Here is a 22,885-nt window from a genome sequence, read left to right as displayed (position 1 = left end):
GCACTGCAGGCCAACTTTTTTGGGATTTGCCATCAGATTAACTAACTTTTCTAACTAACTTTTCTAACTCACTGATCCCTTACCTACACTAACTTCAATTTATATGTTTCTATATGTTTCTAAAGTTGTTGATGCCAGTTCATTGGATATATTCAAGAGTGAGTTAGATACGGCCCTTACGGCTAAAGGGATCAAGGGGGACGGAGAGAAAGCAGGAAAGGGGTACTGAGGTGAATGATCAGCCATGATCTTATTGAATGGTGGTGCAGGCTTGAAGGGTCGAATGGCCTACTCCTGCACCTATTTTTTCTGTTTCTATGTTTCTAACTTTAAATGCCTCCAGCCCTCTCCTCTGATTTTGCTGTCCTCAACTCATACTCATCCTCCCATTATAAACGCCCCACTTATACCCATGACTATTTCCTCGATCCCCACTTTTCTTGGCCTCTCTGTGCACATGAGTTCTTAATCGTAGATGAGGCCGTGTCTGACCAGTTCCTTGTCTCCAGTGCCACTCACATTCCCCATCCTTGCTGAATCCCATTCCTCTTGCATTTGTCCATGGGGAAAAAAACTCCTATCCAGCTCCCTCTTCTCTGCCTCCAACCAGAATGATTCCTCTGCTACTGTTGACCTACTAAACTGTAACTTCCACCTTCGCTGTTGTTCCCAGAAAGTCCCTCACTGTTTTCCACCTCTAACTTTCCTGACGCAGCCCCTATCTTAGCATCCTCAAATCAGAGGGGCACAAAATCCAATGCATCTGACTCACAACTGGCTTAGTCATCAGACGATAGATTTGGTTTGACCATGCCAAGCTTTACCATGCTTCATTCTCCTTAACCAATACTGCCTACTAATCTACAATTATCATGGAGGGCAAGGACAAACCTTGCTTTCTCTTCTTCATAGTTAACTGCCCCGTTAAGCTTCCTTGTCCTTCCCCCTCCAATTCTAAGTTCAAGGAGCTTAAGGATGTCTCCAAGACCAAGGCCATCTGTGCAATTGCCCCTGCTACATTCCCCTCCTCATCTCCTCTATACAACTTTCTCTCCTTTCCTCAATATATGAACCTCTCTAGTCTCCCAACCTCTGAACCCGTCACTTTGCAGTTATCCTCTCATCTTTCCAAACTTGTCTCTTCTATGAGACCCACTTACTGATCCTCTCCTGACCACTCCTTCTGGCAGCCGATATTGTTAGCGCCATCTCTCCCTTCAAAACTGCTGTTATTCCCTATTTAAAAAAATATATCCTCGTCCTATGCATCCTCCAACTAACGTCACATCTCTAACCGATCATTCATAATTCAACTTGTCATTGCCTCCCAGTTCTATGCCCACCTCTTTGTTCAAACTCCCTGTTCAAATCATTCTAATCTGACCTGCCTATTTCATAGCACTGAAATGGCCCTAACAGAAGTTGTGAATGACATTGTCTATGAAGCATACGTTATTCCTCCTTGTCCTCAACCTTTCCACATGTTTCACCTAGTTGATCACACCATTCTCTTACACCACCTATTCCGCTGTTCAGCTTCATTGGACTGCCTTTACATGGTTCCACTTCTAACCATCCAGACAATTGCACTGTATCTCCTTCGAAGGCGTAACTTTTCAACCTATTCCCTGTTACTACCAGGAAATATGCATCACTCTAATTGCTACATAACTAGGCCTATGTAAGTTGAGTTTTTCCCTGTGTCCATTTGCGTGCACATTTTAGCTGCCGCTTCGGAGCCGAGACATTCACTTCTATTTGCACTTCTTTCTCCCCCTTTCTCTTCTCTCTATCCCTCCCTGACCAGTCTCTCCTGTCGTCATGCCGCCTTTGATCTCTCCTCTCCCGGATACTCTGTCCTCCTAAATCCCAATCCCAACCCCAACCCTTCATTACTCTTTGACCTTCCTACTCTCCTGCCCAGGCTCGACTCCCTCTTAGATAAGCATCCAGCTTCCCTCTATGCTTCTCTTGGCATCCTCCGAAGGACCCACTGTGGCACTCGTCGCTGTCTCCTCACGAGTAGCAACCCCAACTGTCTACTATTCTCTCACCGATCTTGCTGCCCAGCATGCCCACGGGGTGCTAATCTTGCCAACCTCCTCCCCGTCCAACTCACCCCTCCAAGCGCTGACTCTGTGGATGCTGGCAGAGGATCATCCAACACCGATCCTTTCCAGATCTTGTAGAATGTCCATTCACTTGTGAACAAAGCCCTTGCCATCCATGAGCTTATTATGGATGATTGCATCGACATCATGACCCTGACGGAAACTTGGCTGAGGGATGATGACACCTTATCCTTAAATGAAGCCTCCCCCACCTGGCTATACCTTCCATCACTTGCTCCACCCAGACCGCCATGGTGGCGGTGTGGCTCTCATCACCAAATCACATCTTGGTCTCCTACTCCTACTCCTCCGGCACTTTCTCCTTCTTTGAACATCTCACCTCATACTACCCCTCTCGCCTCTCATTTAAAATTCTTGTTTTCCACCGCCCACCCAAGTACGCAAAACTTTTTATCACTGAGATATCTTCACTGCTTTCCTCCCTCAGCCTCTGCACTGAGTGACTTCTCATCCTCGGTGATTTCAACCTCCATCTCAATTCTCTTTCTGCTCTGAGTTCACTACCCTCCTATCCTCCCACATTACAACAGTGACTACACTTCAAAAGTACTTCATTGGCTGTAATGTGCTTTGAGATGTCCGGTCAACGTAAAAGGCACTCTATAAATGTAAGTCTTTCTTTCTTAATCTCTCCCTCTATGTGAACTCCCCAAACCATATTCACGGCCACCCCCTTGACCTTGCCATCTCTCATGGCCTCGCTATTCCCACTGTGCCAATTACAAATAAGGCTATCTCTGACCACTTGTATCACTCTCCACCCACATCCCCCTTCCCCAACCCAGCCCTACTTTTTTCTGTGTCCACTCCTGAAAAAGGCTCTCTCCAAACTCTCTTGCAACTGCACTTATGAAGTCCGAACTGTCCAGCCTTTGGCCCTTCAGTCACCTTGATATTTCCCCAGCCACTGAACTGCTCAACTACACCCTCACCACCACCTTTGATGCCCTAGTCCCTATTAATACCATTGCTCTCTCTCGCCCTGGCCGTTCCTCCAGGTATGGTCCTCATCTTCGCTCCCTCAAGTCTAAGGGGCATAGACTTGAATGGATATGGCGGACAACTGGTTTAGCCATTCACCACCAGGTCTGGCTGGACCACATAAAGCATTATTGGGTTCTATTCTTGTCTGCCAAAACTGCTCACTATTCCAGGATCATTCAGGAATGCAAAGATAACCCCCCGGCTACTATTCTCTACTGCTAACTTGTCTTCCTAAACCCCTCTCCCCTGTCTCTACCACACTCCCCTCCAATAACAATGAGGCGCTCATAGACTTCTTTGTCTCAAAAGATTGAAACCATCCAATCAGCTTCCCTTCCTTGCCCCTGGCCCACCAGGCCAAACTTCCTCTGAGGTTCCCCCCTGCCCAAGCCCTGAACTTGCAGCTTTCTCCAGTTTTTCTCTGATCTCCCTTCTTGACCTCTCCATGCTCATCTTGTCTGTGAGACCCACATCCTGCTCCCTTGACCTATTCCCACGAAACTGCTGACCACCCAACTTCCTTTTCTGGTTTCCATGATAGCTGACATTGTTAATGGTTCTCTCTCCTCAGGTACTGTCCCCTTCTCCTTCAAATCTGCCGTCACCACCCCTCAAAAAAACTAATCCTTGATCCCAATGTACTTGCAAGCTACCGCCCCATCTCCAACCTCCCTTTTCTCTCCAAAGTCCTTGAACGTGTTGTCGCCTCCCAAATCCGTGCCCATATTTCCTGGAACTCCATGTTTGAATCCCTTCAATACGGTTTTCGCCCCTGCCACAGTACCGAAACAGCTCCCATCAAAGTCACAAATTGCATCTTTTGTGACTGTGATGAAGGTAAACTATTCCCTCCTTGTCCTTCTTGACCTATCTACAGCCTTTGACACGGTTGACCATTCCCTCCTCCTCCAATGCCTCTCCACCATCGTCCAGCTGGGTGGGACTGTATTCGCCTGGTTCCATTCTTATCTATCTAATCATAGCCAGAAAATCACCTGCAATGGCTTCTCTTCCCACTCCCGCATCGTTACCTCTTGGTGTCCCCCAAGGATCTGTCCTGGGCCCCCTCCTATTTCTCATCTATACGCTGCCCCTTGGTAGCATCATCCGAAAACACGGTGTCAGTTTCCACATGTACACTGACGACACCCAGCTCTACCTCACCACCACTTCTCTCGACCCCTTAATGGAGTCTAAATTGTCAGATTGCTTGTCCAACATCCAGTACTGGATGAGCAGAAATTTTCTCCAATTAAATATTGAGAATATCGAAGCCATTGGTCCCCGTCACAAACTCCGTTCCCTAACTACCAACTCCATCCATCTCCCATCATCCATCTGAGGCTGAACCAGATTGTTCGCAACCTTGGTGTCATACTTGACCCTGAAATGAGCTTCCGACCACATATCCGCAGCATAACTAAAACCGTCTATTTTCACCTCCATAACATTGCCTGTCTCCGCCCCTGCCTCAGCTTATCTGCTGCTAAAACCCTCAACCATGCCTTTGTTACCTCTAGACTTGACTACTCCAACGCTGGCCTCCCACATTCTACCCTACATAAGCCATCCAAAACTCGCAGCCCGTGTCCTAACTCGCACCAAGTCCCATCCACCCATCACCCCTGTGCTCGCTGACCTATGTTGGCTTCCAGTTAAGCAACGCCTTGATTTGAAAATTCTCATCCTTGTTTTCAAATTCCTCCATGGCCTTGCCCCGCCATATCTCTGTAATCTCCTTCAGCCTCACAACTCCCGCCCCCCCCCCCCCCCCGAGATATCTGTGCTCCTCAAATTCTGCCCCCTTGAGCATCCCTGATTATAATTGCTCAACCATCGGCGGCCGTGCCTTCAGCTGCTTGGGCCCTCAGCTCTGGAATTCCCTCCCTAAACCTCTCCGCCTCTTTATCTCTCTTTCCTCCTTTTAAGATGCTCCTGAAAACCTCCCTCTTTTGGTCATCTGCTGTAATTTCTTCTTATGTGGCTAGATGTCAAATTTTTATCTTATAACTCTCATGTGAAGCATGTTGGGATGTTCTACTACGTTAAAGATGCTATATTCCCGCTCCTTCCCGCTCCTGAAGTATCATCTCTGTAATCCTATACGAAGCTATCCTTGCCCTCTTTTTTTATTGATCTACTGTCCATTGGCAACATTGCCCATAGCCATGAGGTCTGCTTCCATATGTGTGCTGGTGACAGCCACCTCTACCTTTCGGCCACTTCTTGACCCCACAAAAACTTCTGTAGGATTGCCTGTCCCACATCTTGGATGAATCAGAAGTTCCTTCAACGAATCCATCATTATTGGCACTTGCCATAAACTCTGTCATAGATGGCACCCCCTCTCTGGCTGCTTGCTTGTCCTCTTCAAATACCTTCATTAGCTGGCTGCTCCCAATCGCTACAGACGCCTCCTGTTGCTTTCCATCCTGCAGCTCTGGTTGTCTGTGCATTCTTCCTTTCCCATCCCACCATTAGGGATTCACCTTGGACTTTTGGAACTCTCTAAGCTCTGTCTGCTCTCCTGTTCTTTTAAATCCTTTTAAAATTTACCTTTTGATCTAGCTTTCTGTTCCCTCTACTCGTCTTTCTTCCATGGTTCAGTGTCTGTTTCTCTTATTTTTCTGTAAAGTAATTTGGAACATTTTGTATGTTCAAGGTGTTGTATAAATGTAAATTCTTGTTGTAAACTTATTGAGCTGATTCTTTGTGTTTGCATCATAATGCAAGGATGCAGACAGTTAGAACAAGTTGCAACATTGCACTCCTGTTTAGCTTCCAGCAGTATATCATGTCTTTGAACGCTCAAAAGTATATGCTCAAGATTCAATCTTCATTTTTGAATCAGGCTCCAACAGGCCTCAAGTGAGAGCATCAGATGCCAGTATAAATCTGAGTAGGGTCCGATTGGTTTGATTAGAAGAGTCTAAAATCACAATTCCCATTTTGGTGATGTTAGTACCTGCTCGACGGCTGGGGAAGCTCTGTGAAGCTCAACAAAAACACTTCATTGGTTCCTACATGTCAATCCTTAGCGCTTAAACCCATGTGTTTGTTAGTGTAAATGGAGATTGCCAGTACAGTATAAATCACTCAGATCATTTGGAAGGTGGGATGAGAGCCTGTCAAAAACAGATTGGTTGGAAAATGGAACTCGGGCTTCAGTCAGTCATTATTTTTCCCCCTTTCTTGAGTAAAACTTGAGACAAAAAATTTTAAATAAGCTTTTGGTTTCTAAGAGTCAATTAATTTAGCGTTTGCCTCCAAAATAGCTAGGTATAATAGAAAAGCTGCTTAATACTTAGTATTTTCCTAAAAGGAACTTGGGACAGTTTTATGTGAAGGTTTATTTTCTTCCACTTGCAGCTTTTTTGAGATGAGATGGATGTTCCTGGTGAGAATGCATCAACTGCCTTTATTTGAGACTTTCCATCAGTGCTGGGAAATCAAATAGGGCATGGGATTAGAGTGGTGTAGCATTTAATGTTACAAAAAATTACACAGGTTTAGACTTAGAATTACAGTAGGCATCAAAAAACCAATAAATGCATTTGGTATCAATGATCAAAATATTCTGGGAGAGCAAGACCCCACAGATGCAGACGATGCAGGCATTGCAATCAGGGAGGAGGAGTGTGAAATATCAGATGAAATAAACATAGTGAGAGAGAAAGTATTAAGGGATTTAGCATCTTTGAAAGTGGATAAATCCCAAGGCCAGGATGAAATATATCCCAGGCTGTTGAGAGAAGTGAGAGAGGAAATAGCAGAGGCTCTTACCATCATTTTCCAAGCCTCTCTGGCTACAAGTGTGGTGCCGGAGGACTGGAGGACTGCTAACTTTGTACCGTTGTTTAAAAAGTGAGAAAGGGATAGACCGAGTAATTACAGGTCAGTCAGCCTAACCTCGGTGAAGGGAAAATTATTGGAAAAAATTCTGAAGGACAGGATAAATCTTCATTTAGAAATTCACGGATTAATCAAGGATAGTCCGCATGGATTTGTTAAGGGAAGGTCGTGTCTGACTAACTTGATTGAATTTTGTGGAGGTAACAAGGAGGGTCGATGAGGGTAGTGTATTTGATGTAGTTTATATGGATTTTAGCAAGGCTTTTGATAAGGTCCCACATGGCAGACTGCTCACAAAAGCCCATGTGATCCAAGGCAAAGTGGCAAGTTGGATCCAAAATTGGCTCAGAGGCAGGAAGCAAAGGGTAATGGTCGATGGGTGTTTTTGTGACCGGAAGGGTTCCGCAGGGCTCAGTACTACGTTCCTTGTTTTTCTCCCTTAAACAACGGTACCACATTAGCAGTCCTTCAGTCCTCTGGCACCACACCTGAAACCAGAGAGGATTGGCAAATGATCGTCAAAGCCTCTGGTATTTCCTCTTTTACTTCACTTAACAGCCTGGGATGCAGTTCATCTGGGCCTGGGGACTTATACACTTTCATGCTAAACCCCTTAATACTTCCTCTCTCACTGTTTATTTCACTCTTCTCCTCCTCGTTAGTAGTGTCTGCATCGCCCCTCTCTTTTGTGAAAACACACGCAAAGTATTTATTAAGAACCGTACCCACATCTTCCGACTCCACACACAGATTACCCTCATGGTCTCTTAATAGGCCCTACTCTTTCTTTAGTTATCTTCTTGCTCTTAATATATTTGCGGCCCTGGAACTACGGGTGGATGAACTCTGGAGCATCCACGATGCTGAGAATGACGTGAATAGCACGTTTAGAGAGTTGGTCTTACCGCAGGAAAAGGGTACACAGCCAGATAGGGAATGGATGACCAACAGGAAGAGCAGTGGAGGGAAGGTAGTGCAGGGGGTCCCCTGCGGTCATCCGTCTGCAAAACAGATCCACCGCTTTGGGTACTGTTGAGGGGGATGACTCATCAGGGGAGAGCAGCAGCAGCCAAGTTCATGGCACCGTGGGTGGCTCTGCTGCACAGGACGTCAGGAAAAAGAGAACTATAGTGATAGGGGATTCAATTGTAAGGGGAATAGATAGACGTTTCTGCGGCCGCAACCGAGACTCCAGGATGGTATGTTGCCTCCCTGGTGCAAGGGTCAAGGATGTCTCGGACCGGGTGCAGGGCATTCTGAAAAGGGAGGGTGAACAGCTAGTTGTCGTGGTGCATGTAGGCACCTACGATACAGGTAAAAACGGGATGAGGTCCTACAAGATGAATTTAGGGAGCTAGGAGCTAAATTAAAAAGTAGGACCTCAAAAGTAGTAATCTCAGGATTGCTACCAATGCCACGTGCTAGTCAGAGTAGGAATTCGCAGGATAGCTCAGATGAATACGTGGCTTGAGGAGTGGTGCCGAAGGTAGGGATTCAAATTCCTGGGACATTGGAACTGGTTCTGGGGGAGGTGAGACCAGTACAAACCGGACGGTCTGCACCTGGGCAGGACCGGAACCAATGTCCTAGGGGGAGTGTTTGCTCGTGCTGTTGGGGAGGAGTTAAACTAATATGGCAGGGGGATGGGAACCTATGCAGGGAGACAGAGGAAAGTAGAATGGGGGCAGAAGCAAAAGATAGAAAGAAGAAAAGTAAAAGTGGAGGGCAGAGAAACCTAAGGCAAAAACGCCAGATTACACCAAAATTCTAAAAGGGCAAAGTGTGTTAGAAAGACAAGCCTGAAGGCTCTGTGCATCAATGCGAGGAGTATTCGGAATAAGGTGGACGAATTAACTGTGTAGATAGCAGTTAATGGGTATGATGTAATTGGCATCACAGAGACATAGCTCCAGGGTGACCAAGGCTGGGAACTCAACATCCGGGGTATTCAACATTTAGGAAGGATAGACAGAAAGGAAAAGGAGGCGGGGTGGCATTGCTGGTTAAAAAGGAAATTAATGCAATAGTAAGAAAGGACAATAGCTTGGATGATGTGGAATGGTATGGGTGGAGCTACGGAATACCAAGGAGCAGAAAATACTCGTGGGAGTTGTGTACAGCCACCAAACAGTAGTAGTAAGTTTGGGGACTGCATCAAACAAGAAATTAGGGATGCATGCAATAAAGGTACAACAGTTATCATGGGTGAGTTTAATCTACATATTGATTGGGCTAACCAAACTGGTAGCAATGCGGTGGAGGAGGATTTCCTGGAGTGTATTAGGGATGGTTTTCTAGACCAATATGTCGAGGAACCAACTAGGGAGCTGGCCATCCTAGACTGGGTGATGTGTAATGAGAAAGGACTAATTAGCAATCTTGTTGTAAAAGGCCCCTTGGGGAAGAGTGACCATTATATGGTAGAATTCTTTACTAAGATGGAGAGTGACACAGTTAATTCAGAAACTAGGGTCCTGAACTTAAGGAAATGTAACTTCGATGGTTTGAGGTGTGAATTGGCTAGAATAGACTGGCAAATGATACTTAAAGGATTGACGGTGGATAGGCAATGGCAAACATTTAAATATCACATGGATGAACTTCAGCAATTGTACATCCCTGTCTGGAGTAAAAATAAAATGGGGAAGATGGCTAAACCGTGGATAACAAGGGAAATTAAGGATAGTGTTAAATCCAACGAAGAGGCATATAAATTGGCCAGAAAAAGCAACAAACCTGAGGACTGGGAGAAATTTAGAATTCAGCAGAGCGGGACAAAGGGTTTCATTAAGAGCGGGAAAATAGAGTACGAGAAGAAGCTTGCCGGGAACATAAAAACTGACTGCAAAAGCTTCTATAGATATATGAAGAGAAAAAGATTAGTGAAGACAAACGTAGGTCCCTTGCAGTCTGATTAAGGTGAAATTATAATGAGGAACAAAGAAATGGCAGATCAATTGAACAAATACTTTGGTTCTGTCTTCACGAAGGAAGACACAAATAACATTCCTGAAATACTAGGGGACCGAGGGTCTAGTGAGAAGGAGGAGCTGAAGGATATCCCTATTGGGCGGAAAATTGTGTTTGGGAAATTGATGGGGTTGAAGGCCGATAAATCCCCAGGGCCTGATAGTCTGCATCCCAGAGTACTTAAAGAAGTGGCTCTAGAAATAATGGATGCATTGGTGATCATTTTCCAACAGTCTATCGACTCTGGATCAGTTCCTATGGACTGGAGGGTAGCTAATGTAACACCACTTTTTAAAAAAGGGAGGGAGAGAGAAAGCGGGTAATTATAGACCAGTTAGCCTGACATCAGTAGTGGGGAAAATGTTGGAATCAGTTATTAAGTATGCATTAGCAGCGCATTTGGAAAGCAGTGACAGGATCGGTCCAAGTCAGCATGGATTTACAAAGGGGAAATCATGCTTGACAAATCTTCTGGAATTTTTTGAGGATGTAACTAGTAGAGTGGATAAGGGAGAACCAGTGTGTCATGTATTCAACTATCATTGTAACCCATGTATAAGCTGACCTAAGTTTTACACCTTGAGAACATTGACCACAAGGGACGAACTTGTGGGAGACATTCCTAACCTGGACTTTCAGGTATAAAAAGGGAAACTCCACCCACCTTCATCACTTGAGGTCTTGGTAATAAAGGTAACTGGTCACAGAGTGACCTTCTCTCAAGTATGGGCCTCGTATGCATTTATACTGTATAGTAAGGACATATCATTGGTGATGAGAAACTGGGATTTAAACCATGTGAGCATGGCCACGAGCAGCACAGAAGCGACGTACTGTGTTGGTGATGATTGGGACGACTATTGAGAGACTACAGCAAAGTTTTGTCACTAAGGGATGGTTGGGACAGGATTTGTCGACAAACGCACGGCTCATCTCCTGACGGCTTGTGGATCCAGAACATATTCCCTGATGAAAGACCTCCTAGCACCAGAGAAGCCGGCGGACAAGACGTTCGAAGAGCTCAGTAAGGTAATTGGGGAACACCTTAAACCGGCGAGCAGCATGCACATGGCGAGACACCGGTTTTACACGCACCGGCGGCGAGAAGGGCAAAGCGTTCCAGAATTCATGGCAGATCTCCGGCGACTGGCGAGCCTATGTAAATTCCCAGATGCATGCAGAGCGGAGATGCTGCGAGACTTTTTTATTGAGGGCATCGGGCACGCTGGGGTTTTCAGGAAACTGATTGAGACCAAAGACTTGACCTTGGAAGCGGTGGCTCTGATAGCCCAGATATTTATCTCAGGGGAGGAAGAGATCAGAATGATGTATGACAAAAATCTTGGCTCAAATGCGGCAAACAACCAGGGAGTCAACATTGTTAACGCGGCACACAGTTCTCTAGACAGGCAAGGGCAATCGGACTGTTACAGAGACAGTCAGAGACGATTGACTGGTAATGGACCTTTTGTTTCCAACAACAGGGCCTCCAGCTCATGCTGGAGGTGTGGAGGCAAACACCCAGCCAGAGCTTGCAGGTATCAGCAACATACCTGCAGAAACTGCAACGTCGGCGGTCACTTGGCACGTATGTGCAGGAAGCCTGCAGCCAGGTTGATGTACGAGGAGGACGGGCCCGATGTAAGCCCTACGAGGCCAAATGAATACTGGGGGAAATCGCTGGAAGCTGAAGTTCAGCGAGTTCATGTGGAGCACATATACAGTTCATATACCAGGACGCCACCGCTAATGATGAAAGTGCTCCTCAATAGCATCCCAATACTAATGGAGCTAGACACGGGGGCCAGCCAGTCCCTGATAAGTATCAAACAGTTCGAAAGGTTGTGGGAGTCCAAGGCCAGGAGGCCAAAATTATTGCCGATTGACGCACAACTACGGACATATACAAAGCAGCGCCATGGTAGTCGTGACCCACAAAGATTCGGAGAACAGGTTGCCACTCTGGATTGTCCTGGGGGACGGTCCCGCACTACTTGGGAGGACTTGGCTTGCTGTCATGAACTGGAAATGGGGCGATGTCAATGCAATTTCTTCTGTGGAGCGAGTATCATGCTCACAGGTCCTGGACGAATTTGACTCATTATTTCAACCCAACATCAGCACTTTCATGGGGACCAAGGTAGTGATTCACATAAACCCAGATGCCAGACCAGTACACCACAAGGCCAGAGCGGTGCCGTACGTGATGCAGGAAAAGATAGAATGCCAATTGGACCACCTGCTGAGGGAAGGCATCATCTCGCCAGTCGAATTCAGTGACTGGGCGAGCCCGATCGTGCCGGTGCTCAAGGCGGATGGGTCGGTCAGGATATGTGTCGATTACAAGGCCACCATCAATCGGGTGTCACTCCAAGACCAGTACCCGCTGCCGAGAGTGGAGGACCTCTTTGTGACCATATCCGGTGGCAAACGTTTTTCAAAATTGGACCTGACCTCAGCTTACATGACCCAGGAGCTGGCGAGTGAGTCGAAGAAGCTGACCACCATCACGACACACAAGGGGTTGTTTGAGTATAACAGATGTCCATTCAGGATTCGTTCGGCCGCCGCGATCTTTCAGCAAAATATGGAAAGCCTCCTCAAGTCGATTCCAGGGACGGTGGTTTTTCAAGACGACATCCTCATCACGGGTTGTGATACTGAAGAACACCTCCACAACCTGGAGGAGGTGCTACGCAGACTGGACCGAGTAGGGCTGCGACTGAAAAAGGCGAAGTGCGTCTTCTTAGCTCCAGAGGTAGAATTCCTGGGGAGGAGGGTAGCAGCAGATGGGATCAGACCTACTGCATCCAAAACGGAAGCGATCCAGAGAGCACCCAGACCCCGTAACACGACGGAGCTGCGTTCGTTCCTGGGGCTCCTGAACTATTTTGGGAACTTTCTCCCACATTGAACACGCTGTTGGAGCCGCGACACGTGTTCCTACGCAAAGGTCGTGATTGGGTCTGCGGGGACAGCCGGGAAAGGGCTTTTGATAGAGCACGCAATTTGTTATGCTCCAACAAACTGTTAACGTTATATGACCCGTGTAAGAAACTTGTTTTAACGTGCGATGCGTCGTCCTATGGCGTCGGGTGTGTGTTGCAGCATGTGAATGCCAATGGTCAGTTACAGCTGGTAGCTTATGCCTCCAGAAGTCTGTCCCAGGCAGAAAGGGGCTACGGGATGGTAGAAACGAAAGCGCTTGCGTGTGTATATGCAGTAAAAAAAAAATGCACCAGTACCTGTTTGGCAGGAAATTTGAGTTGGAGACAGACTACAAACCTCTAACGTCCCTTTTGGCCGACAACAAGGCCATAAATACGAATGCATCAGCCCGCATACAGAGGTGGGTACTTACGTTAGCCGCCTATGACTACACAATTCGGCACAGACCGGGCACTGAAAACTGCGCCGATGCACTCAGCAGGCACCCACTAGCCACCACTGGGGTGGCAACTGAGCATGACGCTGATATGGTCATGGCTGTTGAAGCTTTCGAAAGTGAAGGCTCACCTGTGACAGCCCGTCAGATTAAAGTCTGGACAAATAAAGACCCGCTACTGTCTTCAGTTAAGAAATGTGTCCTGAATGGGGACTGGGCAGCTACGTACGCGGCATGCCCTGAGGAATTTAAACCGTTTCATAGGTGCAAGGATGAACTCTTGATTCAGGCCGATTGCCTACTGTGAGGAAACCGAGTAGTCATGCCCCAGAGAGGCAGAGAGGTGTTTATCAGAGAACTTCATAATGAGTAATGTCACGATGAAGGCAATTGTCAGGTCACACATTTGGTGGCCAGGGATCGATGCAGACCTGGAACTTTGTGTTCGCAGGTGCAACACATGTGCTCAGCTGGGTAACGCACCCAGGAAAGCCCCCCTTAATCCCTAGTCCTGGCCCGCCAAGCCATGGTGACGCATCCATGTGGACTACGCAGGTCCTTTCATGAGAAAAATGTTTTTGGTTGTAGTAGACGCCTACTCCAAATGGATTGAGTGTGCCATTTTAAATTCAAGCACATCCTCTGCCACGGTAGAAAGTCTACGGGCAATGTTCGCTGCCCATGGTCTCCTGGATGTCTTGGTCAGCAACAATGGCCCGTGCTTCACAAGCACTGAATTCCAGGACTTCATGGCAGGCAATGGAATCAGCCATGTCAGAACGGCACCGTTCAAGCAGGCCTCAAACGGCCAGGTGGAACGAGCAGTGCAGATAATCAAACGGGATGTTCAGAATCCAAGAGGGTTCCCTACAAAGCCGCTTATCACGCCTCCTGTTGGCCAATAGATCCCGACGCACTCACTCACAGGGGTTCCACCCGCAGAGCTGCTAATGAAAAGGACGCTTAGAACCAGGTTATCCCTTATACACCCTACTATGAAAGAAATTGTTGAGAGCAGGCGTCAGTCACAATGTGACTACCATGACAGGAATGCGAGGGCGTGATGTATTGATGTCAATGACCCTGTTTCTGTCCTTAATTACGCTGCAGAGCCCAAATGGTTTGCAGGCACTGTGATTGCCAAAGAGGGGAATAGGGTTTTGGTACTTAAACTTACCAATGGACAAATCTGCCACAAACACGTGGATCAAACTAAAAGGAGGTTCAGCAACCCCATAGAAGAAGCAGAGGAAGAACACGACGTGGAGTTTATTCCACCACAGGTGACCGAACACCGGAACCAAGTGGAGGAGAGCCCAGTCACTGTGGGCAGTCCGGACAAGCCTGAGGCACTGCAAACAGCAGACACTCAGGCTAGCGCCCAACAACCGGAGCCCCAACTCAGGCGCTCTACAAGGGAGCATAAACCATCAGAGAGACTTAACCTGTGATCCCAATAAGACTTTGGGGGGGAGGTGATGTCATGTATTCAACTATCATTATAACCCACGTATAAGCTGACCTAAGTTGTACACCGTGAGAACATTGACCACAAGGGGGTGAACTTGTGGGAGACACTCCTAACCTGGACTTTCATGTATAAAAGGGGAAGCTCCACCCACCTTCATCACTTGAGGTCTTGGTAATAAAGGTAACTGGTCACAGAGTGACCTCTCAAGTATGGCCCTCGTGTGCATTTATACTGTATAGTAAGGATGTATCACAGTGGATGTGGTGTATTTGGACTTTCAAAAGGCTTTTGACAAGGTCCCACACAAGAGATTTGTGTGCAAAATCTAAGCACATGGTATTGGGGGTAATATACTGATGTGGATAGGGAACTGGTTGGCAGACAGGAAGCAGAGAGTCGGGATAAATGGGTCCTTTTCAGAATGGCAGGCAGTGACTAGTGGAGTGCCGCAGGGCTCAGTGTTGGGACCCCAGCTCTTTACAATTTACATCAATGATTTGGATGAAGGACTATCTCGAAGTTTGCAGATGACACTAAACTGGGTGGCGGTCTGAGCTGTGAGGGGGACGCTGGGAGGCTGCAGGGTGACTTGGACAGATTAGGTGAGTGGGCAAATGCATGGCAGATGCAGTATAATGTGGATAAATGTGAGGTTATCCACTTTGGGGGCAAAAACGCGAAGGCAGAATATTATCTGAATGATGGTAGATTAGGAAAAGGGGAGATGCAACGAGACCTGGGTGTCATGGTACATCAATCATTGAAAGTTGGCATGCAGTTACAGCAGGCGGTGAAGAAGGCAAATGGTGTGTTGGCGTTCATAGCTAGAGGATTTGAGTATAGGAGCAGGGAGGTCTTACTGCAGTTGTGCAGGGCCTTGGTGAGGCTTCACCTGGAATATTGTGTTCAGTTTTGGTCTCCTAATCTGAGGAAGGATGTTCTTGCTATTGAGGGAGTGCAGCGAAGGTTCACCAGACTGATTCCTGGGATGGCAGGACTGACATATGAGGAGAGACTGGATCAACTGGGCCTTTATACACTGGAGTTTAGAAGGATGAGAGGGGATCTCATAGAAACATACAAGATTCTGACGGGTTAGATGCGGGAAGTATGTTCCCGATGTTGGGGAAGTCCAGAACCAGGGGACACAGTCTTAGGATAAGGGGTAAGCCATTTAGGACTGAGATGAGGAGAAACTTCTTCACTCAGAGAGTTGTTAACCTGTGGAATTCCCTACCGCAGAGAGTTGTTGATGCCAGTTCATTGGATGTATTCAAGAGGGAGTTAGATATGGCCCTTACGACTAAGGGGATCAAGGGGTATGGAGAGAAAGCAGGAAAGGGATACTGAGGGAATGATCAGCCTTGATCTTATTGAATGGTGGTGCAGGCTCGAAGGGCCGAGCCTATTTTCTGTGTTTCTATAAACATCTTTGGGGTTTCCTTGATTTTACTTGCCAAGAATTTTTCATGTTCTCTCTTTGCTTTCCTGATATCCTTTTTCATTTAACCCTCGGACTTTCTATACCCCTCTAGAGATTCTGCAGTATTTAGCCCTCAGTATCTGTCATAAGCCTCCCTTTTTTTCCCTTGACATCCAGAGGCTCTAGATTTGTTAGTCCCTCCCTTTTTCATATTTGGCCTGAACTCTACGGATCTCCTTTAATGCCTCCCACTGCTCTGACACTGATTTTCCTTCAAGTAGCTGTTTCCAGTCCAGTATGGCTAAATCACCTCTCAGCTTTGCAAAGTTAGCTTTTCCCCAATTTAGAACTTTTATTCCTGGTCTATCCTTGTCCTTTTCCATAACTACCTTAAATCTAACTGAATTATGGTCACTAGTACCTAAATGCTCTCCCACTGATACCCCTTCCACCTGCCCAGCTTCATTCCCGAAAACTAAATCCAGAACCGCCCCCTCCCGTGCTGGGCTTGCTACGTACTGGCCAGAAAAGCTGTCTGAAATGTATTTTAGGAATTCTGCACCCTCTATACCCTTCACACTAATTTTGTCCCAGTTAATATTCGGGTAGTTGAAATCCCCGACTATTACTGCCCAATAGTTTTTGCACTTCTCAGAAATGTGCCGACATATTTGCTCTTCTATCTCCCTCCCATGTTTGGGGTCGATGGTGCACTCCCAGCAGTGTGATCGTCCCTTTTTTGTTTTTCAGTTCGACTCATATGGCCTCGTTTGAGGATCCCTCTAACTCTTTTTGAGTCTACCTGCAAAAACATAAAACATTAAATCGTGCCACCCAACCTGGGTGACACACCAGACATTTACAAGGCCTTTTTTTTTCCTTTTTTTTTTGTTTTTTTTTGGGGAGGATCCCTCTAACATATCATCCCTCCTCACAGCTGCAATAGTTTCTGTAATCAATAACACCCCTCTGTCTGGAAAAAGCTAGAGCTGTAACAAGTTTTAAGCAAGTGCAGGGAACGGAGAAAGAACAAAAGGGAGGTATTGTGATAGGGTGGAAGGCAGGAAAGATTAAATGATGAAAGAGATGATAGTGCAATGCAAAAGCGGATGGTAATGGGACAAGTGAAACAAAAGATGGGTCCAGAAGAGGTGTAAATGGGAATGGCATCAACAACTGTTGTCTGAAAAACGAGGACAGAGGTTATGGATCCGAAATTGTTGAACTCCGTTTTGTTTTGTAAAGTGCCAGCAGTGTTTGCACTTCCAGTGCCTGCTGGCTGCAGAGTAAGGAGCCATGGTTAGGGTGTGCGTGCAGTTTGCCCTTGGTTGCAGCGAGGTCAGGCTGGATGTTGTTGTCGCTGCATTGCTGGCTGTGTGCTGTCAGTGTGCCCCTCCCCCACCCCCACCCCCACCCTCCAGTCACGTGCTGGGCACTGGCTCACGTGTGCTGTGTAATGGCGCCGAGTCTGTGGCGGAGGTTGTGCTTGGACTGAGCCGCCGCCGCGTGTCCGTGCCGGCGCCGCGCTTACCCCGGAGCCGAGGGCGGGGGGGAGAAACGTAACCAGACACCGGGACACACTCTTTCAATGCAGTGAGTAGCGCCGCACGGACGGGGATCGAGGCCGCGGGCCTGGGCGTCAGGCCCTCCGCTGCGAGCTAGGCCGCGAGTGAGGCACGGTGAAAGCGCACGGTCCGAGGCCGGGCCTCGGTGCTTTGTTCCCCGAGCTGGGGTGGGTTGTGTGTCCGGTCCCCAGATTAGCGAGGAGTCTGCAGCTGCTTTATTCCGCTGGCTGGACGCCTTTAGGCCGTAGGTTCGCCAGGGCCACGAATCGCGCCTCGGTTAAGCCGCGCCCGCGCCCCCGCCCGATCGATTCCAAGCTCGACGGAGCGGCAGCTCGGCTTTCCGGGCCTTGTGTCTTATTCCTGATTAATCTGTGGCACTTAACGCGGGAGTGAATCGGATTAAAGTGCGTGAAGGAGTATCAGTTTGCGCTGGGGATTGTGTGCGTGCGTATCGGCTTATTTTACACCAGTAGGAAGCTGTCGACGGGTTGTACGTGCTTCCCGGAGTTTGGCATGAGCGGGCAGGGAAATTAGCTCTCGAGTTGTGCATTAACAACTGGCGACGGTTGTCTTTCTCCAACCCCCCGCCCCCCCCACCAATTGGATTTACCAGAACGAGTCTGACTAGTTCATAGGGGAAATAGTAGTCCAATTGGATAAAAAATTTGGAAAAAAAAATACTCACTAGCTCAGGCAGGATCTGTCCAGAGAGCGAGTTAATATTTCAGGTAGACGACCTTTCGTCAGTCAAATTGGTTACTGCGATGCCATCAGATGATTAACGTTCACATTCTTAACGAAAATTTAATTGTAGTGGTAGAAACTAAAATATTTTAGACAGTTAAAGTATTTTCTAGGACTGGCAGGCACTTGGAAGTGTATATTAATTTTGTTTTGCTCATTGATTCTGGACACGAATAGGTAGTTTGTCCAGTCCCCCAAACTCCGATTTAATATTTTGGATGTATGTGTTAAAACTACTCTATTTGACTCTGACCTGGATAGCCTGATACAACTATATATATGATGCAAGTAAAATATTTGCACACTTGCAAATTATATTTGGACCAGATGACAATATCTTGGCAACAGTAGTGGTTTAAAGGTTTGCAGATCTAAATTGAACTACTTAGTCATTTTGTTCCCCTCGGATATGTCACCAAATCTCTCAACAGAAATCATTTCAGTATTTTAAATGATTCTGGGACGCTGGTACGCCAAGCATTAACAGGTGTACTGCTTTCTGGTAAGACTACTGCAGCATAACTCCTGTGACTAGTTGTACTGTACTTTTGCTCTCTAGTCAGGTTACACTCGTACATTGACCGCACCCAGCTCTACCTCACCACCAACTCACTCAATCTCTCCACCGCCTGATTTGTCATGTTGCTTGTCCAATCTCCAGTATTGGATGAGCAAAAATGTCATCCAATATTGGAAAGACCGAAGCTATTGTTTTCAATCCTTGCCACAAACTCCCTTCCCTAGACACCGACTCCATCCCTCTCCCTGGCCACTGTCTGAGGCTGAACCAGACTGTTGCAACCGTGGCATCCTATTTGACCCAGAGCTGAGCTTCCGGCCCCATATTCTTTCCCATTACCAACATTGCCTATTTCCACCCCCACAGCATCGCCTGCCTCCGCCCCTGCTTCAGCTCATCTGCTGAAACCCTCATCCATGCCGTTGTTATCTCTAGACTTGACTATTCCAATGCTCACCTAGCCCGCCTCCACATTGCACACTCCTTAAACTTGAGTTAATTCAAATCACCTCTGTGCTCGCTGACCTATATTGGCTCCCGGTCTGGCAGCGTCTCGATTTTAAAATTCACATCCATAGTCTCACCCCTCCTCATCTCTGTAACCCCCTTCAGCCCTACAATCCTCTGAGATCTCTGCGCTCCTCTATTCTGGCTTGTGCACCCCTGATTTTCATCATTCTTTCATTGTCGGCTGTGCCTTCAAGTGCCAATGATCTAAACTCTGGAATTCTCTTCCCCCAGCCTCTCCACCTCTCTCTCCTCCTTTTAAGATGCTCCTTAAAACCTACCTCTTTGACCAAGCTTTTGGTCGACTGTCCTAAAATCTCGTGGCTTGATGTTAATTTTTTTTGCTAGTAGCTCCTGTGAAGTATCTTGGGACATTTTATCTGTTAAAGGTGCTATATAAATGCATGATGTTGTAGTCTTATGGGTTTGAATGTCTATAATGGTGTTTTATGTTACTGATTCTTAAAAAAAGTAAAGTAAAACAAATAGGTGATTAGTTGTTAAAGTTTGAGCTAAATTAGAACAAAGAATTGAGTCAATGACATTTTAAAAATCTCTGAAGTTTGTTTTGTCAATACGATATGCTACAGGGAGGTGAGGTGGCAGTGCAATTGCCATTGTCCCATACTCGTGGAAATTTATACTCTGGTACACTGTATTCTGATTTAATATGGAACAGAACTTAGACCAGTTAATGTGGCTGTGATGCTGATTTGCAGTAATGCTCTTCGTGTTCTGTTACCCGGTGCTGAAAATCCCCATGTGATATTTTTAAGTGAAATTACATTTGTGTAATAAGTTTGAGGAGAAATGCACACAGTTGTCAGGTGGGGCAACAGTTTGGTTATGAAACTTAATTGGATTCTAGCTGCTGTGTGTGATTCTTCACTTTGTAGCATATGTCTGATCTTTGGTGTGCCAACACTATGTTGCTGAGCAGATATTTGGTTCCTACTAGGAAGCAGGGAAGCTCGGCTAGCAGCCAGTCTCGCACTAGTGATGATTTCAGATTGATGCTGTAGACTGGGAAATGTTGCCCACCTAACGGGCAGTGCTGTATGTGCATGATTCTTTATTAAAATTGAAAAATTGCACCAATGCAATTTCCCCACCCTTTCCTTCCTATTATTGTATATGAGCATGAGATTTGGATCTGAGTACATCTTGTTGTAATCCATTTTCTTTTTGGCAACTTGTGAAATTTATACTATCCAAAGTCACCACACAAGTTGCACAAAGTACTATGCTACTTGCTTGATCGTTCACTATGTCTTCAACTTTCTTATGTGTTGCAACTAATTTGCCTTTGGTGCTTCAGGATCCAAGATTATTTTGTTATCTTATTAACTTGCTGTCTTTTCCACTTGTGAGGAACTCTGCCAAATAGCAATGAGTGCTACTCTTACATAGTTATTCACAATGCCTTCATATAATGAAAACGAGGAAGAGGCCAAGCACACTGGTTCTACCACAGCTATTGCACATAACACTGTTCTTATCCTTCAGAACAGTCTGCGTTCAGTCTATAGTTGGTGGGTATAGCTCGTGCAGTCTTGCACCTGTCGTGCATTGATGGTCTTTGGGAGCTCTGGTCAAAACATCTGAGAAGGGAGTATATCATGGGCAGGCCCAACAGGTCAGGGTGAACCTGGAGGAATCTCAATTATTAGCATCTCGATTCCATAGGCAGCAAATTCCAAGGTGTTATTCAATTTTTAAAGAATTTGTTCCTGGGATGTGGACGTTGCTGACAAGGCCAGCATTTATTGCTCATCCTAATTGCCCTTGAGAAGGTGGTGGTGATCCGCCAACTTGAACCGCTGCAGCCCTTGTGGTGCTGGTACTCCCACAGTGCTGCTGGGGAGGGAGTTCCAGGATTTTGACTGCAACGATGAACGAACAGGTGCAGCGTTGAGAATCAGGAATGTTCGGGACTGAGGCCGTTCCACTTTCAATCGTCCTTCTGACGTCATGAATACAGAAACACCTGAGCCCAGGTTTGGGTATTTCTGAATTTCTGAACGTCAGAAAGAGAGGAGGGTGGGGAGGAGATCCACGCCGAGAAGCTGTTCGGGCGGGCCGGCCCCACCGTGGGGGAGTTGTTCAGGCAGGCCAGCCCCACCGCGGGGGAGTCGTTCGGGCGGGCCGGCGAGGGGGCCCTGAAGTAAGGGGGCAGCAGTGGGGCCCCAAGGTCGGCGGGTCCGGATTCTGGAACATTTTACAGATTCCGGAACATTTTACGGATTCCAGATGACCCTGTCACCGATCGGTCCGGATTCTGGAACTCCGAATTTTTGAAGCTGCACCTGTATTTCCAAGTCAGCGTGGTGTGTAACTTGGAGGCACTTACAAATGATGATGTTCCTGTGTTCTTCTAGGTGGTACTGGTCATGGGTTTGGGAGGTGCTGCTGAAGAAGTCTTGGCGAGATGCTGCATTGCATCTTCTAGATGGTATACACTGCAGCCACAGTGCGCCGGTGATGGAGGGAGTGAATGTTAAAGGTGGTTGATGGGGTCCAATTAAGTGGGCTGTTTTGTCCTGGATGGTTTCGAGCTTCTTGAATGTTGGAGCTGCACTCATCAGGCAAGTGGAGAGTATTCCATCACACTCTTGACTTGTGCCTTGTAGATGGTGGAAAGGCTTTGGGGAGTCAGGAGGTGAGGCACTCGCCGCAGAATACCCAACCTCTGATACGCTCTTGTAGCCACAGTATTTATGTGGCTGGTCCAGTTAAGTTTCTGGTCAATGGTAATCCCCAGGATGTTGATGGTAGTGTCGTTGAATGTCAAGGGGTAGTGATTAGACTCTCTCTTGTTGGAGATGGTCATTGCCTGGCACTTGTGTGAATGTTACTTGCCACTTAGCCGAAGTCTGAATGTCACCAGCTCTTGCTGCATGCGGGCATGGACTGCTTCATTTTCTGAGGAGTTGCGAATGGAACTGAACACTGCAATCATCAGCGAACATCACGACCTCTGGTCTTATGCTGGAGGGAAGGTCATTGATGAAGCAGCTGAAGATGGTTGGGCCTAGGGCAGTACCCTGAGGAACACCTGCAGCGATGTCCTGGGGCTGTGATGATTGATGTCCAATAACCACAACCATCTTCTTTTGTGCTGGGTATGACTCCAGCCAGTGGAGAGTTTTCCCCCTGATTCCCAGTGACTTCAATTTTACTAGAGCTTCTTGATGCCACACTCGGTCAAATTGCTGCTTTGATGTCGATGGTAGTCACTCTTTCACCTCGCCACCTGGAATTTAGCTCTTTTGTCTATGTTTGGACCACGGCTGTACTGAGGTCTGGGACCGAGTGGTCCTTGCTGAAGCCAA

At 47.0% G+C, this 22,885-nt stretch overlaps 1 protein-coding gene across 12 annotated transcripts in view; it reads left to right on the top strand.

The window, feature by feature from the left end:
* Nucleotides 1–22,885, top strand: part of LOC139277660 (death-inducer obliterator 1-like) — a 177,718-nt gene that overhangs the window by 20,944 nt on the left and 133,889 nt on the right. For 6 of the 12 annotated variants that reach the window (XM_070896435.1, XM_070896427.1, XM_070896426.1 and 3 more), the window contains exon 1: nt 17,642–17,810. The exons of 5 other annotated variants lie outside the window; for them this stretch is intronic. The gene's annotated coding sequence lies outside the window, so the exon portion shown is untranslated. One more of the 12 variants, XM_070896438.1, reaches the window with a different exon arrangement.

This window comes from Pristiophorus japonicus, chromosome 12 (assembly GCF_044704955.1).
Source record: "Pristiophorus japonicus isolate sPriJap1 chromosome 12, sPriJap1.hap1, whole genome shotgun sequence".
Taxonomy (NCBI): Eukaryota; Metazoa; Chordata; class Chondrichthyes; family Pristiophoridae; genus Pristiophorus; species Pristiophorus japonicus.
Note: the sequence above shows the minus strand (reverse complement) of the source record. Positions and strands in the feature narration are given on the sequence as shown.